A 9123-nucleotide genomic window follows, 5' to 3' on the forward strand; every position below is an offset into this window, starting at 1 on the left:
AGCTGCATGAAGGGGCGGAGCTGTCCTGCACATTCTGTGTGCAGTCCAAATCCTCCTCCTCCTCATCATCATCATCCACCTGAATATTACTGTCTGACCTGCTGAAAGTAGTTATCTGAGTTATGAAATGATTCTGTGCTGCTCTGTCTTGACATGACTGTGTCCTGCTGCCACATTTACTTCACTGGTACTTGGTCAAACGCAGAAAATCAAACCTGTTCGGAAAATTTTAATGACGGACAAAAGTTTAGGATTTAGTGTGCAAACGTGATTGACACAACGTGAGGTTGTATTTAGTTTAAGACGTGCAACAATTTTAAACGAAAAAAAAACCGGACTTGGTGGTTTTGACGTTTAAAAAAAATGTTCCCGCTTATTTGCAGACATCTCTTTCACAGTATATGGGGGAAAAGTCCGTCATGTGGGCTCAATAGCATCACGTGCTTTGAGCGCCACAAGCCATCTAGTTCTATTATACTGAAGAGAAGGCAGACATCTCTATGGCCGATATCTCCAGCACTCTGTAACTGACACCAAAACAATCTAGACTGATAAAAATCATCAAGGTAAGAGAAAAATATGTGTTTTTGATTTCTGGTTGAATTGTCCCTTTAAAGAACTTAATGCTTGATATAATTAACCTGAGGGTAACCTTATAGAAATATTGAAGTGTCCAAACTGGAAGCTGAAAAAAAATGGTAAGGAGGTGCACAACAAAGTGATGGTGGTGACATCTCATAGTCAGAATAAAAAGACAAAGATAAATGCTCTGTGTGCATGTGAATGTGGGAGAAACTCAGCGTTTGGTGAAATGAAATCAGTTGCTGATCTGAGGTCAAATTGTCACAGCAAACTTCACGCAGTCATGTGACCTGACAGGTTATCCCAATCATTCTCTGCAAGTGTCAAAATGTAACTTCAGCTCAGATGTTTGCATTCTTATGTTCCGTTTACATCAATTCCCATTTTCCCCACGCAGAGCACTTCAAAATGGCGACTCGCTACTTTGCTCCTCAAAATGGCGTCTGCCGTGCCCTGTCTTCTTCGGCTGTATTAAGATGGCACACGTCTGCAACGCCCACGGCCCCCCAACCTTCCAGCAAACCCTGTGCCCTCAACTCGTGAGATGAGACCCCCACATTCTCATACTCCCCTTCTCCAACTCCCTACATGTCCCCTGGGAACAAGCGGCAGAGAAGCAGCTGCATCTCTACTCTTGCTGGCCGTGGCTCGTCCCCTCCCTACATGCCACCCAGCAGTCGTCCTGTTGGCAGCCACCCAGCGCTTCACCGCCTGCCTTAATGACATTCATTAATGAGCTGCATTCTTTCTGGATACTAATGAAGTCGGGCAACTCAGACAGACAGAACCTGTGTTGGTTGGAGTTTGTTTACAAGCTGTGTGTCTGTGTAGAGGCACATGTAGAGAGTTGTATCTCAGCTTTTAATGTCATGCAGACTGTGGGGATATTTCTGCTTGGATGCACATTGAGTTTTACACACTGAGTATATAAACTTGTATGCACGCTCCAGATTGCGCCATGCCAGCTGTTTTTAATGCTTGGTGACACCTTAACAGCTTTGCCACTCTGCTGCCAGACTGCACTGCAGATTCAAGCGTGTCATCCACCGTCGCACAATATTTCTAGATAGACAGCAGACCACTATTGGACGGGTATTAATAGTGAAGGGCATGCTTATTGGGCAAACTTGGCACAGTGTGATGGATGGGACCTATCAGAGCAGAGCGAGCCCTCTGAACAGGAAGCATTTTGACGAATACTCAGCCTAATGTGTGACTGCATGAATATGCATGAGGTGGTTATAGTAGTGTAGCACTATATTTGGGGGAGGGGAGTGCTTGGAATTTAAAGGAATTCTTTGCTGATTTTCAACCAGCTTTGTATCATAACAATGTGGGTAGTGTGTGTAAATGATGTATGGTAAACATCCCTCCAATTTAACAGCACCTCGATCTTCCTGCTCATCTCTAAATCCCCATCGGACTGAGTTCGGTTCGTTTGGGCAGGTGTGAACACAGCAATCGCACTTGGGTGCACACCAAAACAACTGGCTGGAGACCTTCTTGAAGAGGTGGTCTCGGTCCAGTTACAAACGAACTCATGTGCGGTTCGTTTGGGTCCATGTCATTGGTCCGACAGCCCATTGATCCAACATCCCATTAGTCCGACGGTCCGCGGTGCTGAACGGCTCCCTGCGGGCGTATTTCTACCTTGTCAGACCAATGGGTAATTCCCGTTCGTTTGTGGTGAGAACGTGTTCCATCTTCGATCCGAGGATTATTAATGTGCACCTCCTCCTGTACTGCCTTAATTTGCACATTCAGCACATCCAATGCATCAAAACATTGTTTTCTAGTTGGAGCCGCGCCTCGTTTTCAAACTGTATGGTTTGACTAAAATGAACAATGACAGCAATATAGTCCACGATGAGCAGCGCTAAAATCAACCTGCGTAGTTGTCCCTCCATTGTGACATTAGAAAGTGTCACATTTATCTTGCAAGTGTACTCTTCTTCAATGTTTGGTTTACTTCCTGGATTTTTCCCGCATGGAAATTCTGACCAATCAAGAGCAGTTTTCTTGCACAAGGCATTTTATCTGGTCCGCTTGTAAATGCTGCCGTGAGAACACAAACCAACTCTAGGCAATTATGCAACTTTGAAACAAAATTAGTCCCTGATTCGGACCAAAGCAAGACAACTCTAGGTCTGAAAGCACCCTAAGAGACATTCAAGTTTTGTTCTATGACATAAAATACGTCAGTCAACACCCCACTTGTAAATCTTGATGCCTTCATGTGTCTTCAAAAAGGTAGTTGCTAACAAGTGATGTGTCATTCATATCGGGTTATCAGGAACTAGCAGAGGACTCTGGTGAGAGACAGAGGGGAGCTGGGTGCTTTACGGTGAATAAGGACGGTGTGAATTACCAGAACCACCCACAAACATAGACAGTTATAAAGCAGCAGCCAGCAATATAAGAAGACATACTAAAGGACTTAATTACACTGCAAGTTTCACTGAAGTTGTACCTTGTATAATTCCATGTGACGTATATATGATTGAAGTGGCTAAATGAGACTACACAGCGTCATCACACCATCATCAACCATGATGTAGTCTGTTTATAGCCTATAACATTAGCTTTTACTTTTGCCGATTGTATTTACGCTTCAAAAATCAAAAAGATAGTGTTCAGTTGTGACGATTATCTTGCCGAACAAAACATGAAAGTATCATAAACATTTGTTTGCTACAGAGCTTATTTTCTGCAATAATCAAAAATCCAATGGAAAAATCCCATTAGCTTTTTGACGAGGGAACCAGGGCGATGCTAAAGTCTGTATCCACCTACATAAACAGAGTCTTTATTGTGCCTCCACATTTTGCTATGCCCTCTACCAAGGACACAACGAGTGTTGAAGTGGATCAATACGTAGACTTGCAGACCAAACTTAGATCAAATGGGCAGCACTGATCAAATATAACCCAAGATTCTGTTGGTGTATTGACTATTTGTCACCTAAAATGTCTTCAAAGAGATAATTAAGTTAACTGTTTGACTGTAATACAAGAATGTTTGAACAAGAAGTGGGCACCGCACTGTTTCCTGTGTTGTAAAAAGGTTAAACGGTAAAAATAAGCAGCACTTGATGAAATATGAACCAAGACTCTGTTACTGAGTTGCCTTTTTGTCGCCTAAAATGTTTCCAGAAACATATTTTATTTTACCGTTTTACTGTAATTTGAGATTGTTTGTTACCAGCCAGCCGCCATATTGTTTCTTGTGGAAAAATGGCCAAGCTCACATTACATCACACACTACTGGGAGCGTTGATTGCCCTGGTGTGGTGCAGTGCATTCTGGTGTTTGTAGTTTGCCGTGGTCCTTTTTCTCTGTTTTCTCTGATCTTGAAGCACCAATTTCCAAAGTATTTATATCTTTCTACTGCATAGGCGACATACTTATTTTATTGCCATATCTAATGCTAAAGTACAAGCTGATTTTGCACGTCTACATTAGCTATATGAACTTGGCTGTTCTTGACGGAGGGACACTAATATGAATTCATGTGCGCCACATGAGGTGCCTGCTCTCATGCAGCGTCCTCTCTACATGAAGCCGCCGAGGTGTTAGTCGACAAAGGCATTGTATTGCACCTCATTGCCATATCTTGTTATCGAGTCCGCGCAGCTCATCTGCATAGCGCCGACGTGCCACCAATTAACACCTGTTTGTAAGATGGGTATAACTATTTAGCATGCATCGCGTTAGTTTTTCCCCTTTGATTTTTTAATTAGCCAACTTGATTGCAAAATCTGTGGAGATATCTGTGCCAGTGTGACGCCTTGTGTGCATGCGCCATCATGTGCATACATTTGTTTTTAGTGTATGTTCACATGCGTCTACCTCACCTACCCCCCTCCCCGTCTCATGGCATGAGTTGTTGTTTGCCCCCATTTGTCTCCTCCTTCCCCCATCTGCTGTTTCTCCTCTCCTTTGTTGGCAGACAACTCACCTTCTCCTCCTCCATCCGTCCCTCCCTCCCTCCTTATTTGTCTCACCGATGTCAGTTTCCACCCCTTCTCTTGGCTCTGTGCCAGGCACTCAGACGTGTGTGTGGAGGGGAGGAGGGGCAGCCGTCCATATGCAAATGATCTGACTTTATGCAAATTGGCCCTGCTGTTAATTAAAAGTCAGATGCAAATTCAATTAGCTGACTGAACAGAGAGGGAGGTAGTGGGTTTGCTTGGATCGCTGTGACGCAGGTTTGGAAGAGGAAAAAAATCCCAAAACATTGTGCGGCGACTAAAGGACGGACAAACAAAGAAATCTCAGCTCGGGGTTTGGGGGGAGACGGGTTTTAATAAAAGGGTAGATACGGGGTTCATAGGGTCACTTTATTGTGGGAATAAACTCTCCCAGCTGTATATGTGATGCCGGTCACTGGCCATAACACAAGAATGCAGGAGTGTGCTGCTCTGAGCACCACTGGCATGCTGGGTGACATACACACTGGTACTGTAGAAAGCATCTGAGACAGAGAGAGGGAGATCCAGACAGAGGAAGAGAGAGAAGAGCATCGTTGGTAGCTCCTGCCTCTGGCTAATTACTGTGAGTAATTAAACTAGTCGCAGATATATGTCAACAATTATGCTGCTGTAATGGAAATTAATGCGAGCGCGTGAGTGTGTGTGTGCGAACTTGTAACCGTGCATGCTTATGTGTAGAGCGTATATATATTGTTTGTCGGTCTGGAATCTGTGAGCTTTGTAAATTTTGGTCTTCGTCTCTTCTGCTGCCCTCGACTCGGCACGTGGTGGTCACTTTTATCCAAAGCAGTTTTAATTGCAAAGTGTTTTAATCGTTTTAGTGGAGGTGACCGGTTCAGAGCATCCACAGTAAGTGACGGGTTTAGTGTCAGTCAGCAACCCAACCACTCACCAGATAGATACTGTATGTTCAGAAGAGTGAGACGACTACTGAGATATACAGGAAGCAGTCTGCATGTTCACACTTCACCAGAGCGAGCTCTTAGTTCACTTCACATAGATTAAAATGAACTAGTTCATAATTCAAAATTTGAACTTTATACTAAGTTTGCCCCCTCCAAATTGGGGGAGAGTAACTGCCTCAAGCCAGGAAGAGTTCAAGTATTTCGGGGTCTTATTAGGGTAGAATGGAGCGTGAGATGGATTGGCGGTTTGGTACAACTTCTGCAGTGACCGTCGTGGTGAAGAGGGAGCTGAGCCAGAAGGCAAAGCTTTCGATTTACTGGTCCATCTATGTCCCAACCCTCACCTGTGGTCACGGGCTCTGGGTGGTGACCGAAAGAATGAGATCGCGGATACAAGTGAGCGAAATGAGTTTCCTCCGTGGGGTGGCTTGGCTCAGCCTTAGAGATAGGGTGAGGAGTTCGGACATCCGGAGTGAGCTCGGAGTAGAGCCGCTGCTCCTTTGCATTGAAAGGGGTCAGTTGAGGTGGCTTGGGCATCTGATCAGGATGCCTCCTGGGCGCCTCCCGTTAGAGGTGTTCCAGGCACGTCCCACTGGTAGGAGGCACCGGGGCAGACCCAGAACATGCTGGAGGGATTACATATCTCACCTGGCCTGGGAACACCTTGGGGTCCCCCAGGAGGAGCTGGAAAGTGTTGCTACTGAGAGGGACGTCTGGGGTGCTTTGCTTGGCCTGCTGCCCCTGCGACCCGCCCTCAGATAAGCAGATGAAAATGGATGAATGGACTAGGTTCACAGTCCCAAAAACATAACTTGTCCAGTTCATGTCTGCTGCTTCTTTTTTTTCTATTTAAATAATGAAATTAAATCTTGTGAGCATCATTCACTCGCAGATATTTCCCAAAACTGGTCAAAATGCTTTGACTCGATGTGTCGTTTCAAATTTGCATTCAGTTTGATAACTGCATGTGTGTATTTATATCTACCTCGTGTTTAGATAAGAATAAATTTAACAAACAAAAACTATATTATGGCTCCAAATGTACACTCATTCTGAATTTGATGCCTGCAGCAGGTTCCAAAGAGGTTGGGACAGGGTCATGTTTTCCTCTGTGTTACATCAGCTTTTCTTTTAACAACACTCACTAAGTGACTGGGAACTGAAGACAGTAATTGATAAAGTTTTGAAAATGAAATTCCTTTCTCGAGACTTACAAGCAGGCCCAGTTTATGTGGAAGAATGGGCCACAATCCCACTCTAACACTGTGGGACAGGAAGGACCTTGAAGCTGATGTTGCAAAGAAAAACTTGTCTAAGTATTAAATAAACTTAAGTTAGTGTGTTTAGTCCTTTTTTACAATGGCCATTCCACTTTATTGCTTATTATTTTTACAGATTTAAATGTTGCAGTTTCTTTATCAGTATAGTCTTATTAATGTCTGCTCTAAATTTAATGTGAATAGCTGCCTTGGAAAAAATGGACATATTGAAAACTTTATTCTCACTGTATGTCTAAGAGGATTCGCAAACCATTGCATTTTGTTCCAACTTTTTCAGAATTGGGATTTTAAAAGTCCTTCAAATATCCACACGAATAAGGGACACTAGGACCCAGGCACAATTTGGCCAGTCTAGGTGAGCACACTTGAACTGTTAAAAAGCTCATGGAGCGCAAGTGTGTCAGTCATTCCTGCTCCACAATTACTCCTGTGACATGCTTCCCTGGTGAGCCAAACAAATTCTGTGTTTTAAATAGAACTGGTTTTTATTAAGATAACACAGGGGTGCACATCAACCCTGAGGGACTGGATTTTTATTTAAATATTGAATTATTATTATTTTTTTTTATTACAAAATGATTATAAAATGTGGGTCTATGTTTTTTTTCTGTAAAAGATCGTAACAGTCCAGGAGTAGTGACAGTAGCCTCTTTAATATCAAACTGTGGCTGCCTGTGGACAAACTGAGATAAACACGTGCTGCGTTCAATTCACAGGCAATGTGCTGGTTGCTGTTTACTTTAGATTGTTATTTTTAAATAGTATTACCTGTGTTTCAATAGATTAAACATATTAAATTATATCTATCTGGCTGGTGCAGTGGGAGTTCACCTGTTGAGCTGCAGTGATGTAATTTAAGGTTTGTTGTGGCTCTGGTGGTAGTTTGGGTGTTTTTCTGTGGATCAAATGGGTCTATCTTGTGTGTAGTTTTGGTTAAGCACTGTTACCTATTTTCTGTCAACATGGAGCCGGTTCTGTTCCAGTTCCCGCACCCAATTTTGAACCGTTCAGAGCATTTTGGCCAAAAATAAATTGGTTCAGAAGTTGAAAGTTGGTTCTCAGCTGGAACCGAAAAAAAAAAGCAAGTTTTTCTTGACCTGAGGTGCGAATGGTGATGACATCAGTGGGCGTGTCTTATTCTACAGGATAGAAAGAGAGGATGGAGAAGGCAACAATGGAGAAATCAAGTAAGAAATCATTAGACAAAAAAGAGCGTGCAGTGCTCTCATTAGTAGCTGGTTCATGCTTGTTTTTTGGTAAAAACAAATATCTAAAATTGTATGTATATATAACTTTTTATTTCTTTTTTCTGCATTTTCTATAGATGTATTTGCAAATTAACTTAACTAAACTAAACTAATCTGTAATAATGAAACAAAATGTTGCAGGTACTCAATGTAATCTGTGATCTTGTTTCTGTTTCCTTCCGTTGCACATTTTGCAACGCCCTTCGTTGATGACACGTCATTGATCACAATGGTTCTTTGCAAAACTGGTGAAAGCATGGATTGGTTCGCTAGAAGAATCCTGGTTCAAGAACAGAGCTGATTCGGTTTAAAGAGGGTTTGATAGTATACTTCCAATGCATCGGCCTGATGACCGGTGCACCACACCCCTGCAGCAAGCCGCTTCAACTTCTAACTGCGTTTATAGAGTTGCTGTCAGTGACCCTGAGTGTAATAAAAGCCTGTTACGGTACTTTGGCCCACACTGACTGTTGGCTTTGTTACTGAAGTTCACCCATAGTCATATCAAAGTTTAGTCAGGTGTCACATGAAGCTTCAGCAGGACCGGTAGCTGCGTTATCTGCCAGTGTTGTGCTGTGTGTTTTGTCAGCAAGCCAGTTATCGTAAATCATCAGGGGCAGTAAACAGAGTGTCGCAAGAGTGAACAGTGCTCACTTTCAAGATCATAAGTTGAAAACTGATGCCTACAGTTCACCGTTCAAGGATGGGAAGGGTGGGTAGGTGAGATGTGCTCACAGTGTAACACTGCCAAGACCCAACCAACGGGGCTGATGGATGAGAGTGAGTTTGGGGTTGAACAGAGCAAAAGAGATGAAAAGGGATGGGAGAGAGGACCGGACAGAAAAATGGGCACAGGATGAATAGGTGAGAAATGAAGAGAGATTGAAAGAGATTCAAGTGGACAGATTTAGAGTAGAGATGGAGGAGGAGGTGGTGTATTTCTTATTGGGGAATTTCCTCTGTCGTCTCTGTGGTGAAGTGAGAAACTCAGGACTTCCCGTAGTTCCTGCTCTGGCTTGTCCCCAGAAGACTACGAGTCAATATGCTGGTTAAGTCCTTCACAGTGTATGTTTTCAGGATTCACACGGGTCCTCAAAATGCCTAAAAGGTTGTGAATC

This window comes from Epinephelus fuscoguttatus, linkage group LG19 (genome assembly GCF_011397635.1).
Source record: "Epinephelus fuscoguttatus linkage group LG19, E.fuscoguttatus.final_Chr_v1".
Classification (NCBI taxonomy): domain Eukaryota; kingdom Metazoa; phylum Chordata; class Actinopteri; order Perciformes; family Serranidae; genus Epinephelus; species Epinephelus fuscoguttatus.